The sequence below is a fragment of the Felis catus genome, chromosome C1 (assembly GCF_018350175.1).
Source record: "Felis catus isolate Fca126 chromosome C1, F.catus_Fca126_mat1.0, whole genome shotgun sequence".
Classification (NCBI taxonomy): domain Eukaryota; kingdom Metazoa; phylum Chordata; class Mammalia; order Carnivora; family Felidae; genus Felis; species Felis catus.
The window spans coordinates 46,938,520-46,954,271 of record NC_058375.1 but is presented as its reverse complement, the minus strand read 5'-3'; the positions used below and the strand labels follow the sequence as shown (position 1 = coordinate 46,954,271).

General features: G+C 43.6%; 1 protein-coding gene across 17 annotated transcripts in view; it reads left to right on the top strand.

Moving 5' to 3' along the window:
- DAB1 (DAB adaptor protein 1) overlaps nucleotides 1–15,752 on the top strand; it is a 1,138,205-nt gene that overhangs the window by 445,044 nt on the left and 677,409 nt on the right. The gene's annotated exons all lie outside the window — the stretch shown is intronic.

Genomic DNA, 15,752 nt, shown 5'->3' with positions numbered 1-15,752 from the left:
CCCACCATCCTTGCTTTGGGGTATAGTACTAGGCGTCATAGCATCGTGGAGTCAAAGATAAAGGACTTCTCTTCTGGTGGTCCAGGAACAGAGATGGGACAGGGTGCCATGAACTCAGCTCTGGGAAATCCCAGAGAAGGTCATAGTTTTCCAAAGATTTACAGGCTGAGGAGGAATTCCCCACTCTGAAAATAGTGCTTCCAAAATCCTGGTGCACAGATTGATGCTGGCCACCAGTGAAATGAAAATGGACAAAATAGTCTTTTTTTTTTTAAGTTTATTTTTCATTTTGAGAGAGAGTGAGTGAGTGAGCAGGGGAGGGGTGAGAGAAAAGAAGAGAGAGAGAGAATCCCAAGCACACTCCACGCTGCCAGCTTGGTGCCCAACGTGGGTCTTGAACCCACAGACCGTGAGCTTATGACCTGAGCCAAAATCAAGAGTTGGATGCTTCACTAACTGAGCCACCCAGGTGCCCAGTGTAGTCATTTTTTTAAAAAAACAAAGCTGAATTAGTTTTTTAATCTGAGCTTATGGCCTTCCTGAAATGCTTTCTCATTTAGTTTAGTCCTGCTACACTAAAATAACCTTTTCGAAATTGTAGTGATGGTAAATGGCAAATGTTTTAACTTAATATATTCTATTAGGGGAAGATTACCCTTACCTTACGTTACTGCCCAGTTTAATTTCATTTTGTTTTGGCTTGACATTTTTCTGCCCCATGTATTCTCTCTAAGAAGCACTGTTAGGCCTGTGGTTTCTAACAAGACACGGACCATTTTGAGAATCTGAACTAAAGTTTTTGACCCTTTCTCCACAGAAACCTGTTTATGTGCGCACACACACACACAAACTTTTGCAGGTAATTTTGGAAGGTTCACAGGCCTTTTTTTAAGACCAACTGTGAGCTTCTGAAGAATCCAGAAAATCCAGTTAGGAATTCCTGGACAAGAAGGAGTGACAGCCCACTGTTGTGAGAAAAATTACCTTTCCCCATTCGTTTGCTTTTTAATGAAATATTTCATGTAAATAAAAAGTTTTCCCTCATTGCTCTCTAGGGCCATTAAAAGTCCAAGGAAGCATTGAGATCAGGGAGTTAACAAATATTTTGCAAAAGCAAATGGCGTGCTAAGGGAGCTTCTACCCAGCGTTTGAACCAGCATTCTCTGGTCTCGGTGGGTATGGGAACCCCCTCTCCCTTTGGCATTTTTTGCTGAGCATACCTTGCAACCCGTCACCACTGACAGGGCTCTGTGCATCTCCCAGGATGTCTGGAGGAGTCTTTTTGAAGGCATTTCAGCCATCTGTTAGGGTTTCCTGCTCTCAAGGGTGCTTTGATGCCATGAGGAGATGTGACATGACATTTGGAATCTGGGCCCATGCATCACAATGCCAAGGGCAGGGACAGCCGCAGGGTGACTGACTCTGGCCCATTGTGCAGGGATGAGCATGTCAATCAAATACATCTGGCTGGGTAGTCATATTGGCAGCTGGGCTGCTCAAATTTAAAGGGGAGAGGGAAATGAAAGGTCGCAGAAAACTTCAGAAGAGAAGGACAACCCCCTTCCTCTGAGAAAACTCATCTTCCTCTGAGAAAGCCTTGGGGTGGACGTGGAGACCACAGCTGGAGCAGTGAAGTCAACATTGATCACAGGATCTCAGAACCATAAAGATGGCCAAATCCAGAATTTCCTAAACTTCAGTTATTCCAGCCCATAGCCATGATTTTTTGCTGTGTGTCACCAATAATTCATATTTGCTTTAAATAGGCTCACATTTTTATTTAAAAACATGTATTTTTAAAGAAAATTTATAGAACTAACTAAAATCTGGCATTACTTGCTATAAATATACTGTAGTCAAAAATAAATGAAATGAAAACAGAGCACTCTTTGGAAATTCTAGCTCAACGCTTTGGTCTGCTAGCTCATTATTAAAAGGGGAAGTCAGCAAAGATTTTGGGCTTGTTATAGGAACTTACTCAGACTTTATCCTTGATGTAGCTGGCCAGATTGAAAGCAAATTCAAAAGTGAATCGTCATCACTTTATGTGCTCAAAATTTGTTAATACCACATCTAAGAATTTACTCAAATTTATGTGCTAACTAAATTGATTTTACGTGCTACTGGAGGGCTGGATTTCACTCTGCCGGACACATGGATCTGATCCAAGCTTTTTACAGAGGTGAGGACACCCGGAGGATGAAAAGGACTTGTCCAAGGTAACCATGGTTCTATATCTGTCTTGGTACCTATATACTGTTTAGCCAGGTAATTTTGCAGCTTCTGCCGGAGGCAGGTTGTACCTGCCTACACCTTGGCTTTGGACTCAGCCTCGTGACTTGTTTTGGCCAATGGGATGTAAGCAGATGCGACGCAGGCAGTGGCTTCAAATTAGATCATAGAGCTGGGCTTGCTTTCTTGCACTTGACCATGAAGAGGACACACCACAGTCAGCCTGTGAGACTGAGAATGATAGACTTGTGCAGGCCTGGATTCTGTCCGTGCAAAGATTCAGTATTGGACTCCCAGTCGCTCGTTCCCCTTTTTGGTGCAGTACGTGGGGCGTGTATGTGTGTGTGTGTATGCACGCATGTTTGTGGATGTGAATATGTATGTATGAGACAGACAGACAGAGACGGAGAGAGGAGAGGGTGAAGAGAAAGGGAATGGAAACCTGGGCTGGGAAGATCAGTGTCCATATCTCCTCCATCTTCCATCTTCTCAGAGCCTAACACAAGCTCTCAAAAATGTAGATGGTTAATAGATGCTTTATCTTTTACTCAGGAACTTGTGAAATTCAGGAAGTATTTACCAAGAACTCTGTTACATACATGGGGCTGTGCTACATATACCTGGGGATACAAAAGAAGTCATTTTTGTGTCGTAGGGGATTACGACGTGTTTCAGTGGCAAAGGCACACCTGCATGGTGTGAATAAACACCACTTCAGAGCTGTATTGTGTTCCTGTACAGAAGTGGCAAAGCACAATGTTCCTCAAATATGGCAGCATCCTCTTCTGCCAGGCCTTGACCGTGCTGCTCCCTCAGCCTACAGTGCAATTCTGGAACACCCCATGGAGAGGTTAGGTTCTCCACAAAGCTGTACTTCCTGTCTTCTTCCTTCCTCTCTTCTTTTCCATACAGGCATTTCTACTTCCTTTTGTTGTGGTGGTTCTTTCTGCCTTTGACCCGGAATATTCATAGGACTTGCATACCTTTCAATGAGTTGCTCTCCTGTCTAGTTGTTCTGCAACCTGGTACCGTCCTTCCCATTCCGCCCCCTTCTAGGAGTCCCATGGAGTTGCCCGCAGTTCACATGTGGAGTCCATTTTACTCCATCTCCTCCCCCACCACCGTGGCCAATGCCCTTGTCATGCCTCACCTGCCTGGTTTCTTGGTATCGCCTTTGCCCAGGCTGTTCCCCATAGGGTAGTTGGAATAACTTTGTAAACTACTAATCTGATCATTTGATTCCCCTGCTAAAAAGTGCCTCAATGTTATCTCTTTACAATTAGAAGAAACAAGGGGCGCCTGGGTGGCGCAGTCGGTAAAGCGTCCGACTTCAGCCAGGTCACGATCTCGCGGTCCGTGAGTTCGAGCCCCACGTCAGGCTCCGGGCTGATGGCTCGGAGCCTGGAGCCTGTTTCCGATTCTGTGTCTCCCTCTCTCTCTGCCCCTCCCCCGTTCATGCTCTGTCTCTCTCTGTCCCAAAAATAAATAAACGTTGAAAACAATTAGAAGAAACAAAACAAAAAAAAAACAAAACAAATACCTACAGACTCATTACTGTGTCCTATAACACTCTGCCTGGTGTGGATGCTGTATAGATCCACTTTGCAAATCAAACCGAGGAGATCTCACACAGGGCAAGTGGCACACCTTCTGACTCCCATGCCATCCATCATTCTTCATGCCAAGTAAGCAAACCACAGTCTTAGTTACCAGTTACTGAGTACGTACTCTAAGATGCACATACTTAAGCTCTTTATACATATTAACTTCTTTATTCCTCATAATTCTGTGAAGTAGGGACTATGTTTATCCCAGTTTTACAGATGAGGAAACTTAGGCACAGAGTGTTCAAGTAATTTCCTTACCACATAGCTTGAAAATGACAGAGCTAAGATCAGAACCCAGACATTATAGCTCCCTTACTGCTGTTGGGCCATGCAATAACCATAAGACTGACAAATATGGAAGGAATATCCTCAAACTGCTACCTGCTTTCCCATCCCCATCATTTTTCTGGCTAGCTCTCCGGCTATCCATATCTTTCTATAGCTCAGGATGGTATTGGTTCTCCATCCTCAAGAGACGGCTCAGTATAACAGCAACATCAACAAAAATTAGGAATCAACCGTTGAAAATTGATAATGTCTCCAAGGGCTGAGATGGTCTTCCTCCAAAGAGGTAATTATGGGAACCTAGTAAGAATGGAAGGCTTTTTGCAGAAAATAGAGTATGAGCAATCCTCACAGAAATGTCAAAAGGATATTGTGTTTTGCAAATGTTTATTGCAAACAGACAAAAGTAGGTTCAATTACTCGTCACAGCCTACACATTTCTCTCTTTGTTGGCCGGAAAACACTCAGGTGTTTTGTTTCGTTTGTTTAATATTCTCCAGGATGGCATGGCGGTATTTTTAGCTTTGAAATTTTGATTGTGAATTTCTGTGGCCTATTAAAAAAAATGCCCATGCAGCCTTGCAACATGAAAAAGAATGACAAAAGCTGGTGAACATGATTAATCCACTGGACTTCATATATCATCTGTCCTTTGCCCCCTCCTTCCTCCATTCCCTGAGCTTTCTAAACATTTCATCTGTGATTCTGGGCACTTTGAAACCGGAATCTGTATTCAGCACATGTCCCTACATGATTAAATAAAAATAATAATCATCTTTCTCTGCTGTTGCCTCAGCAGGAAATAGTTTTTAACTCCACCTCCATTGCCAGTACCCCCAGTCTGGCTTGTTGGAGTGAGAAAAAACATCACAGGCTTTGGAGAAAACTGGATGTTAAATCTTAATAATAGGGGTGCCTGGGTGGCTCAGTCAGTTAAGCATCCAACTTAGGCTCAGGTCATGATCTCATGGTTCATGGGTCCGGGCCCTGCGTTGGGCTCTGTGCTGACAGCGCAGAGCCTGGAGCCTGCTTTGGATTCTGTGTCTCCTTCTCTCTTGCCCCTCCCCCACTCCCGTTCTGTCTCTCTCTCTGTCTCTCAAAAATAAACACTACAAAATTTAAATCTTGATAAATCTTGATAATGACTTTGTGCAAGTTTCTTGTCCTTGTTAAGTCACAGTCTCTTTTGATATCCACTGGGAATGATGATGGCTGCACCACAGGCCAGGTGGTGATGATAGTTAAGTGAAATATATTTTATTTTACTTTTTTATTTTATTTTATTTTTTTAAATATGAAATTGACAAGTTGGTTTCCATACAACACCCAGTGCTCATCCCAACAGGTGCCCTCCTCAATGCCCATCACCCACCCTTCCCTCCCTCCCACCCCCCATCAACCCTCAGTTTGTTCTCAATTTTTAAGAGTCTCTTAGGGGTGCCTGGGTGGCTCAGTCAGTTAAGTGTCTGACTTCGGCTCAGGTCGTGATCTCGTGGTTTGTGAGTTCAAGCCCCGTGTTGGGCTCTGTGCTGGCAGCTATAAGCCTGAAGCCTGCTTTGGATTCTGTGTCTCCCTCTCTGCCCCTCCCCTGCTCATGCTCTGTCTCTCTGTGTCTCAAAAATAAATAAAACATTAAAAAAAATTTTTTTTTAATTAAGTGAGATATATTTTAAATGTCTAGTGCCAAGTCATATTTAGCCATATTGGTTTGAATCCTTATTGTGTGCTGGCACTCTGCCTTTATTATTCATTTAATTTAACTTCATAAAGTAGGAATTATTATTCCTATTATACAGATAAAGAAACTGAGGCTGAAAGCGGTAAAATAACTTGCCTCTTACAGGTTAAACTGCGCCCCCCTCCTCAATAAAAGACATATTGAATCCTAACCCCTGGTAGCTTAGGATATGGTTTCATTTGGAAATAGAGTCTTTATAGAAGTAATCAAGTTTGAATGGTAATTAAGGTAGACCCTCATCCAATGTGACTGGTGTTCTTATGAAAAGGGGATATTTTGACATAGAGACAGACACTCCCGGAGGGAAGACAATGTGAAGACACAGAATGAGAAGAAAGCCATGAGACTGGAGTGATGCATCTGCAGGTCAAGGGGCACCAAAGATTGCTGGCAAATACAAGACACTAGTAGAGACAAGGAAGTATTCACCTCTAAGCTGTCAGAAAGAGCACGGCCCTGTTAATGCCTTGAGTTTAGACTTTTTAACCTCCAGATCTCTGAGATGAGATTTCTGTTGTTTTTGGCCACCCAGGTTTTGGTATTCTGTTATAGCAGCCCTGTAAACTAACAGATTCCTTAAAGTCACGCTGTGAATAAGCACCAACACCAGGATCCAGGTCCTGGTCTGACTTAAACCCGGGACTCACCCATTCCACTACCATTGCTTTTCTTTTTTTTTTTTTTTTTAATTTTTTTTTCAACGTTTATTTATTTTTGGGACAGAGAGAGACAGAGCATGAACAGGGGAGGGGCAGAGAGAGAGGGAGACACAGAATCGGAAACAGGCTCCAGGCTCTGAGCCATCAGCCCAGAGCCTGACGTGGGGCTCGAACTCCCCGACCGCGAGATCGTGACCTGGCTGAAGTCGGACGCTTAACCGACTGCGCCACCCAGGCGCCCCTACCATCGCTTTTCAAACTGTGGTCCACGGACGAGCAGCATTGGCCTCACCTGGGAGCTTATTAAAAATGCAGAATCTCAGGCCCCCAACCCCAACCTACTAAATCAGAATCTGAATCTTGACAAGATGCCAGGAAATTCTTAGGTACTTGAAAGTTTGAGAAGCACTGTAGACAACCTTCCACAGAGACCAACAAACATGAATTCCTTTCTCTTCCTTTCCCTAGGTCCCCCTTCATGTGCAGGTGCAAGTGGGCCTTTCCCTTCCTAGTGTGTTCTCTTTCTGGCCCATTTCCCACTCTACTCCTTAATCCCCCAAGGCTAAGTTTGTCCTTTACACATGGCAGGGAAACTGGGTGCAGTGAAAAGACCACGGGCTTTGGGAGCCCTATTGAACTTGTTTCAGAATCCTGCTTTACCACTCAGAGGGCAAGTTGCTTATCTTTTCTTTTCTTTTTAATTAATTGTTTATTTTGAGAAAGAGAGAAAAAGAGAATCCCAAGCAGTCTCTGTGCTGACAGAGCTGACAGCACAGTGCCTGATGCAGGTCTCAAACTAACGAACTGCAAGATCATGACCTAGGTCAGATGCTTAACCGACCGAGCCACCCAGGCACCCCCATCTTCTCTGAGCTTCAACTTTTTCATCTGTTCCTAGCGCCATTACCCTGGTGGAAGCCATTGTCATTATGTTCTGCCTGGACTACTGAAGTAGCCTTGTTGGTGGACTCCCCACCTCCCCGAGTCAATCTCAATCTGTTCTCCCCATTGCAACCTTAATGATCTCTCCAAACAGCAAATCTCCTTCTGTCATTTCCCGTGATTGCAAACCCCGTCCTGGTTGAAGTCTGAATTCCTGAACATGGCTCCCTGTCCTTTGCATCATGTGCCCATGTCTGCTTCCCCCCCCATCATATCTCCTGCCACTTCCCATGCTTACTTTATTATTTACCTTCTATGTGTCCTAACCTTCCTCTACATTCTCAAGCCAGCCATCACCTCTTCAGGGTCTTTGCCTACACCACACATCCCTCCCCTGAACTCCTATACTTTGCATGCCTTCTCTGTGCTTTTCTTCATCATGTCAACCAAGCGTTTTATTAACTGCAATGTTGATTTATCTATATTCCTCATTAGACCACATGAGCATGAGGGCAAAGACCACGATGATCTTTGTGATGCTTGTATTGCAGCTCCTAGCCCGGTGTTGGGATAGAGGTCAGCCCTCAATATGTATTTGCTACACAGAACAAAGAAATTGGGAGATGCCTCAGTTTTTAGGCCAGCATTGTGCATTCTGTTGAAGAAACATTTATTTCTGAAACCCCACTGCTGTTTTACAGATTAGGTGCCAGTTGTAGAGTGAGTACAGGAACAGCCAGTGTGTTCTTTCTGAAGTTTCTTTGTTCTTTCCCGCATGATTAAGCCGCCTAGATCCTACCTCGTTGAACAAAGCTAAAGTATTTACTCCTAATTGCTTTAAGTAAGGCCTGTGTGATCTAATCACTAATCAGATGCTTGCGTTTAAGAAAGAAAAATGGCTAATTAACGGAAGCCAGTACCTCCAATATTAAGGATCAGAGCTCTCTATGTGGCAGCATGGTAAGGCAAGACACACAGTGAGGCTTGGAGAGTCTTTGGGGCTTCCTTGGTTTTTTCAGGCCTCATTTCCAGAGAAGTTGAAACAACACACCCACACCTAACAGGAAGGAGACATTCTGAATGAATCCTAGGAAACTGTCCCCTCCTCCATGCGGTCAATAGTAAGAAATGCTGTGAGTTTGAAGTTAAAGGTTACGTTTTGTATTGTGAGAAATACAAAATGAGAATGCATGAGCCAGTTGTGAAATTTGCACAAGAATAACAACAGCGGTTAAGTTTAGGAAAAACAGAAAATCTTATTCACACAGGATGGGCCAGTTTGGACCTTGAATATACCACATGTTCAATAAATTTTGTTGTTGTTGTTAAAGGTTTCTTTATTTTTGAGAGACAGAGAAAGAGGGAGACAGAGAGAGAGAGATCAAAAATGGGGAGGGGCAGAGATAGAGAAAGGCACCAAGGATCCAAAGCCAGTTCTGTGCCGATAGCAGCGACCTTGATGGGAGCTCAAAATCAGGAACTGTGAGATCATCACCTGAGCCGAAGTGAGACACTCAACCGACTGAGCCGCCCAGGTGCCCCATGCTCAGTACATTTTTACTGAGTGAATTTCTTGTCACACACACACACACACACACACACACACACACCTTTATTAAAAAGCATAAAAGAGGGGCGCCTGGGTGGCTCAGTCATTTAAGCATCCGACTTCGGCTCAGGTCATGATCTTGTAGTTCATGAGTTCAAGCCCCACGTTCAAGCCTCCTTCGGATTCTGTGTCTGCCTCTCTCTCTGCCTCTCCCCCACTCATGCTCTGTCTCTCTCAAAAATAAATAAACATTTTAAAAATGGGGGTCACTCTGCAGACCCTGCTCTTTGAAAGAAAGAGAGAGAGAGAGAGAGAGAGAGAGAGAGAGAGAGAAAGAAAGAAAGAAAGAAAGAAAGAAAGAAAGAAAGAAAGAAAGAAAGAAAGAAAGAAGAAAAGAGAAAACCTGAATAAATTTTCATGGAAAGGAAAACCCATGCTATAAAGATGTCCCTTCTCCCCCGGTTAATCTAAAGATTCAAAGCTGTTGCAATCAAAACCGCAACAGAGTTTTTCAAGGAGATTGACAAGCTGAACCTAAAACGCACGTGGAAGAGTAGGGGGCCAAGAATAGCCAAACATTTTTGAAAAAGGAGGAGATAAGAAAGAAAGAGTACTGACTTACTCTACAGAAAGATTTACTCTAAAGCTCCATGTAATTTTGAGAAGTGGTTTCATTTTTGTGTTTGTTTGCTTGTTTTGCAAGCTCGTCATCCAGGGAACTGATTTTTGGCAAACTTTGCTACAGTCACTCTACACTGAGGGATCTGAATGGAAAGTGAAGGCATGCAGTGTGAATTTGCTCAGCTCTGACCTGTGAGAGCTGCAGTTCAGGGCAGGGGAAAGAGCCAAGGTCAGATGCACCACGGCTAACCTCCAGTTCTGCCTTCCACGCTGTGAGTTTTAGGGTCGGGTGCTAAACTTCTCTGAGTCTCAACTTCTTTTAATCTCTAAAATTCAATTAATAAAAATCCAGGTAGGAAAAAAAGATCTTGGTTGGGCTCTGTTGTAGTGCTTTTAAAATCTGTTTATTTGCATAGGAAATGGCTTTCTGTAAAGTAGGTATTGCCTACTCAAACGTCTGCAGGGGCCAGGCAGTTCATTCACACCCACAGGTAGCAGTTACACAGAAGATAATGGGTAGAGGGATTAGGGCAACCTTGAGTGAGGGTAAAACAGAGCTGCAGCCAAATCAGCCCACACATCCCCAGGCTGTAATTTCAGTTCAGGAGCCAAGAACCCAGCACGGGAATCAGAAGAGGGACAGAGATGAACTCTCACTGTGGCTTTGCCTCAGACAGTGATGTGACTCCGGGCACATTATTTCACATTCTGAGCCCCATTTTTCCACCTTTAAAATGGGCACGCCAGACTCCCTGAGGGTGACAGTAGTTCTAACGTTATAAAATGCGTGTCCGGGATTCTAATTTATGGATGTGCTTGCCAGTCTCACTTCTAGAATTGGAAGACCAAGGTTCACACCCCAGCACTGACAATTGATAAATGCCACCCGAGAGCATCCCAGGGCTTCACTGCAGTTCAGTTTCTATCACTAAAAATATGGAGGAAAAGGAATCATAATCTTTATGGAGCTGGGTGACAAGTATGATAATTAGCTATCAAAATGTTTAATAAACTGCACAACAGTGCAAAGGGATGTGGATTAACATAATGGAAAAGAAGGTAGATGAGTGGTCTACCAAGTCCCAGGTCCCTAATACCAACATTCTTTGCAAATCCAGCCTTCCTGGTACAGAGGTCCTGCTATACTCATGTTACAGATGCAAAAACTGAGATTTCAAATCATAGACCCACACAGGGGTTGAAATCTTTTCCTCCTGGTTCCAAGGCCCATGACTTCTTTCTTTCTTTTTTTTTTTAACATTTATTTATTATTGAAAGACAGAGTCAGAGCGTGAGCAGGGGAAGAGCCGAGAGATGGAGAGACACAATCTGCAGCAGGCTTCAGGCTCTGAGCCATCAGCACAGAGCCCGATGCAGGGCTCGAACTCACAAACTGCAAGATCATGACCTGAGGTGTTTTTTTTTTTTTCCATGACTTATTTCCCTACCTGCTACTTTATCAGGTGGGCCAGCCATGTCCACTTCTAGGAGCCAGAAGTTGTCGCCAGGTCGGGGACCGTGTCCAGGGGGATCCGCTGAAGTTAAGAGCACTAGGCACATTTCCATCCACCAAGCTGGCCAGGCTTCACTTCCTGTAAATGAGGTGGTTAGCCATGTTTGTACAGAGCAAGACTGAGGGCTTTCTCTATGCCTGCCGTTTAAACTGTCAGGTTGGGTGTGGGCAGCCTGAGACCCACGGTTTCTGGACGTGGGCAGAAGGCCAGGGACCCAGGTAAACTCACTACTGACTCAGGTAGAGCAGACTGCTGACAGGGATCACCTCTCATTCTCTTTATGCGACCAACATGCTGTTCTGGCCCCAAGGAACACAGGTCAGCAACTTCATGAATTACCCTTTTGCTTGTAATCTAGTTGCAGTGGTGAAATATTATGTTGCCTAGGGCAGGGCTATCCCTGGCTCTTAGTTGTTTAAATTGCGAAGTTTCCTTTTTGGAAGGAAGGAAGATTTATTGAATGCTTACCAAGCATCAGGCATGGTGCCCCTCACTGTGCACCTATGATTTTATTTCACAAGCTGTAGACATTAGATTCTGTCGCTTCAGTTTATCAGATGTTAAAAGGGAAGCTCAGAGGGGATAAGTAAACTTACTAGAGGCCACAGGTTTAGTAAATACTAGAGCCAGGGGATTAGAATCTCTGGCTCTCGGACTCCATAGCCTGACTCTTTCCACACCACCAGTCTGCCCACTGGTGTGACACTGATGGCAAATATGCCTGTAAAATCCAAATAGAGTTTCATTTATTAATGGTCTGCAATGGAAGAAGACCGACAGCCTGGCCAATAGAAAGCTCATTTGTTTTGTAAACAGAGAATAATTCATTCATTTGCTAATGCTCTCTCCCAGCAAAAGTCTGAGCCAATTCCGCCTTTAATCTGTGATATAGCTCGAGAGCACGGATGTCCCCACAGCCCATGCCTTTGAATATTCCATTTGGGACACGCAGGGATGGTGCTTCCTTTGTCTCAACATCAAAGCCCAGGGCTTCATGTCTTGACAGGTGTATATACATGTTGAAAAATATAAATAAGTGCTGAATATCAAACCCCTCAGATTGCCCAGTTGTCCCATTCTCCAAGAAAATGAAAGAGAGCATAACTTAAAATGAATAAAAATATACTCCCCATTTGGAAGTCTGAAATTGACAGTGTTTACCAGAAATTGTATGAGCGCAGAACGCAGGCTTCGATTTGATTGTGGGTTAGAATCTGTGCTGCCTGGGCTCTGAGATTCTTCCTTTGTGAGTGATTGCTACTGCTGGGGGAATTGGCAGTGTGACCAGGCCGAGGGAAGGGATAAAATGATTAGGTCCAAGACTTCATTGCGAAGCTTCTTCCTCTGAGATTTAGAAACCATCTTTCTTTCAGCCTCTTAATGTTTCCTGAACACCGTGAATTTCTCCAGGGGGCTTTATGGCCAGAACTGATCGCATTCAATTCTCCCGGGAGGAAATAGGCAGGTTTGTCTTCTTTATTTATTTATTTATTTATTTATTTATTTATTTATTTATTTAGTAAAGAACAAGAAAAGGAGAGGAGAGTCCTCTTATCTTGATGGTAGTGGTAGAGGACGGGTACAAACTGTAGAGTAACTGGCCCTCCGCCTGAATCGCTTCCCCATCGGACCCAACTGCCCTTACCCTGCCCTTCTAGTTACTCTTCATCATTTTCCCCTGTGCTCCTTTTCCCCCCTCTTTCTTTTTTTTTTTTTTCTCTCTTTTTTTCTCTGTCCACTTCCTTCCTTACCCCAATCTTTTCCAACAGACTTGAAGCCTCTGACGTGGTCAGCTTCTGTAATCAAAAGCCACCAAGTCTTCCAGTGTCACAAGTAAAAGCAGATATGCTGGAAGGACTGAAGCCAGGGAGCAGTCAGGGCTGAGGGTGCCGGGCTGAGAAGGGGCATCTGGTCTCCCCTTCCAGACACGGCAGCGTCTCAGTGCCTGCTGCTCCTTGAGCTTGAATTTGCTGCAGCCCCTCAAGGGTGTGACTCTTCTTCGTGGACCTGGCTCCTCCTCACCTTTGTGTGTCCTTTCACTTTTAGTTCCTGCTTCTAGCTACAGTCATGCTCCTCATAGCTCCTAGCTCAGATCCCTGACAAGGAATCTGACTGATTGCATTAGGGTTCTCCAGAGAAAGAGAATAGGATATAGATTTAGAGTATAGATATAGAGAGAGACAGGGTATCTAGATATAGATCAGGCTTTTATGGTTTCTATAGAGAGAAAAAAATATATATATATATGTAAGGGCACCCAGGTGGCTCAGTCGGTTAAGCATCCCATTTAGGCTCAGGTCATGATCTCACGGTTTGTAAGTTTGAGCCCCATGTCAGGCTCTCTGCTGTCAGCACAGAGCCTGCTTCACATCCTCTGTTCCACCCTCCCTCTGCCTCTCCACTGCTTGCACTCTCTTTCTCTGTCTCTCTCAAAATAAATAAATAAACTTTAAATATATACATATATGGTTTTACATATATATACATATATATGTATAAATATATACATTTATATGTGTAAATATATATATCTATATATACATATATGATTTATTACAAGTAATTGGCTCACGTGATTACAGATGCTAAGTTTCAAGACCTACGATCAACACACAAGAGACATAAGAAGAGTTGATACTTCAGTTCAAGTCCGAAGGCAGGAAAGATCTGATGATCCCAGCTCTAGGCAGTCAGATGGAAGGAATTCCCTCTTTCTCAGCCTTTTAGTTCCATTCAGACCTTCATCTGATTGGACGAAGCCCACCCACATTAGGGAGGGCAATCTCCTTTACTCAGTTTATCAATTTAAATTTAAACTCATCCCAAAATACCCAGAATAATGCTTGAACAAATGACTGGGCCCGGTCAAGTTGATACATAAAATGAACCATCACACTGTGTCCCGTTGCCTCTCTGGTGGTCTCTCTCCTTTATTTCTTTTACTCCCTCCCACCTGGCCACCTTGCAGGTAGCTGGTCTGGTCAGCCTTTGGATTAGTTGCCATAGGACTGGGTATTCATCTATATCCAATCACCTAAGACTGAGCTTAGGGGACATATCAGCCAGCCACCTTGGCTGACCCTTAAGCAACAGCTTCAGGGAAGCAGTCTCCTTTAGAGAAGCTTGGTATGGAATGCTCAAATGTCAAGAGTAGCCATACCGTCCACAGACCATGACACCAGTAAATACGGGGAGTTTATGTGGCTAGCTGCCAAGTTGGTGATGAAATCAGATATTTTACTGAGCCACAGGGTCATGCCAGGTTCTGTGGATACAAAGGTAAAAGGATGTGACCTCTGCATCCAAGGCTGTCACAGAGGGTAGAAGATGCAAATCAAGTATCCCTGCAGCTTAGTAAACATAGATCACTTGGCTACAAGACGTCTTGGAGATCTAGTCCAGCCTTCTCTATTATCCAGGTCAAGAAATAGAAGCCCAGAGAGGTTAACAGACTTGCCTAGGGTCACACAGCTAATTACAGGTAGAAATCTCATTTCAATTACCATGTATTAAATATGCAATAGGTGAAAGAGATTAGCCTAGACCTTTTCATGTGTGTTACCCTTATTACAATGATGTAAGGTAGACTTTATCCAGGGGAGAGACCTGAATTTCAGAGAGGTACACTGACTCCCTCCGTGTCACAAAGATAGGTGGGAGATAAATGAAAGAAGATTTTTTGTTATGTCAGTTTTGCAAAAAAAAAAAAAAAAAAAAAAAAAAAAAAAAAAAGACAGTGTTAGAAATTGTAAATAGGACTTTAAATATGTCTTTAAGAAAAGCATCCAATGCTCACCAGCATGATACTTACCTGCTCTTTGCGAGAACAAGTATTTAATAGAAAAGAAGCAGGCGGAAGGACATTTTTGAGAGACTTGATAAGCAAGGAAGGTTATAGAAGCACAAAAAGGGAGGGGGGTGACCATCTTTGAGATGACCAATAATAAAGATGTTTTAATTAAGGACTTGTAAGTATCTCAGGAGAAGATCCATTTCACAGGTGAATAGGATAATTTAGCAACAAAGAAGAAAGGGAAAGAATCGGGGTAGTGAGGCAAGGCCTGCTCAGTGTACTAATGAGGCATTCTGGCCTTATTTTCCTTAACCTCAAGGACCTTGACTTGACCAAAGAGTTATGCGAAATATCATGCATATTGATTTTTTCCCCAGGCCGGGTTTGTAATTTTTCCTGAAGTAAGAGCATTCAGACCAGAATGGGTACTGAGCTACTTGATTCTGCAGGATAGGAAAGTTCCCCTGGTCAATTGAGCAGAACACAGGCAGGATAATGTCTCTGACTGAAGCGCTTGTGGTAGTTGTTTTGGATTTCTATGTCTCCCTCATCTCCTTCCCCTTCCATACCTGTCTTCCCCCTTCCCCTGTTCTACTACCTCTCATCCTCCTCTGTTTCTTGCCCATTATTTCCATTGCCCTATAGATAGGGACAATGACTCACATTGCCATCTGGGTCAATGGGCCGCTAAAATTAGGATATAGTATATGGGATAGAGAGGACTGTGGACATTTGGAAAGTGCATGCCTAAACCATAAGGGCCAATGGATACTTAACTCCACCTAATTGTTGCCATACTTGACCAGGGACCCTGTGTTGCCAAGTCTTTTAATGTTTCAAAAGCACCTGGAAATCTGGATTTAACTTTTATG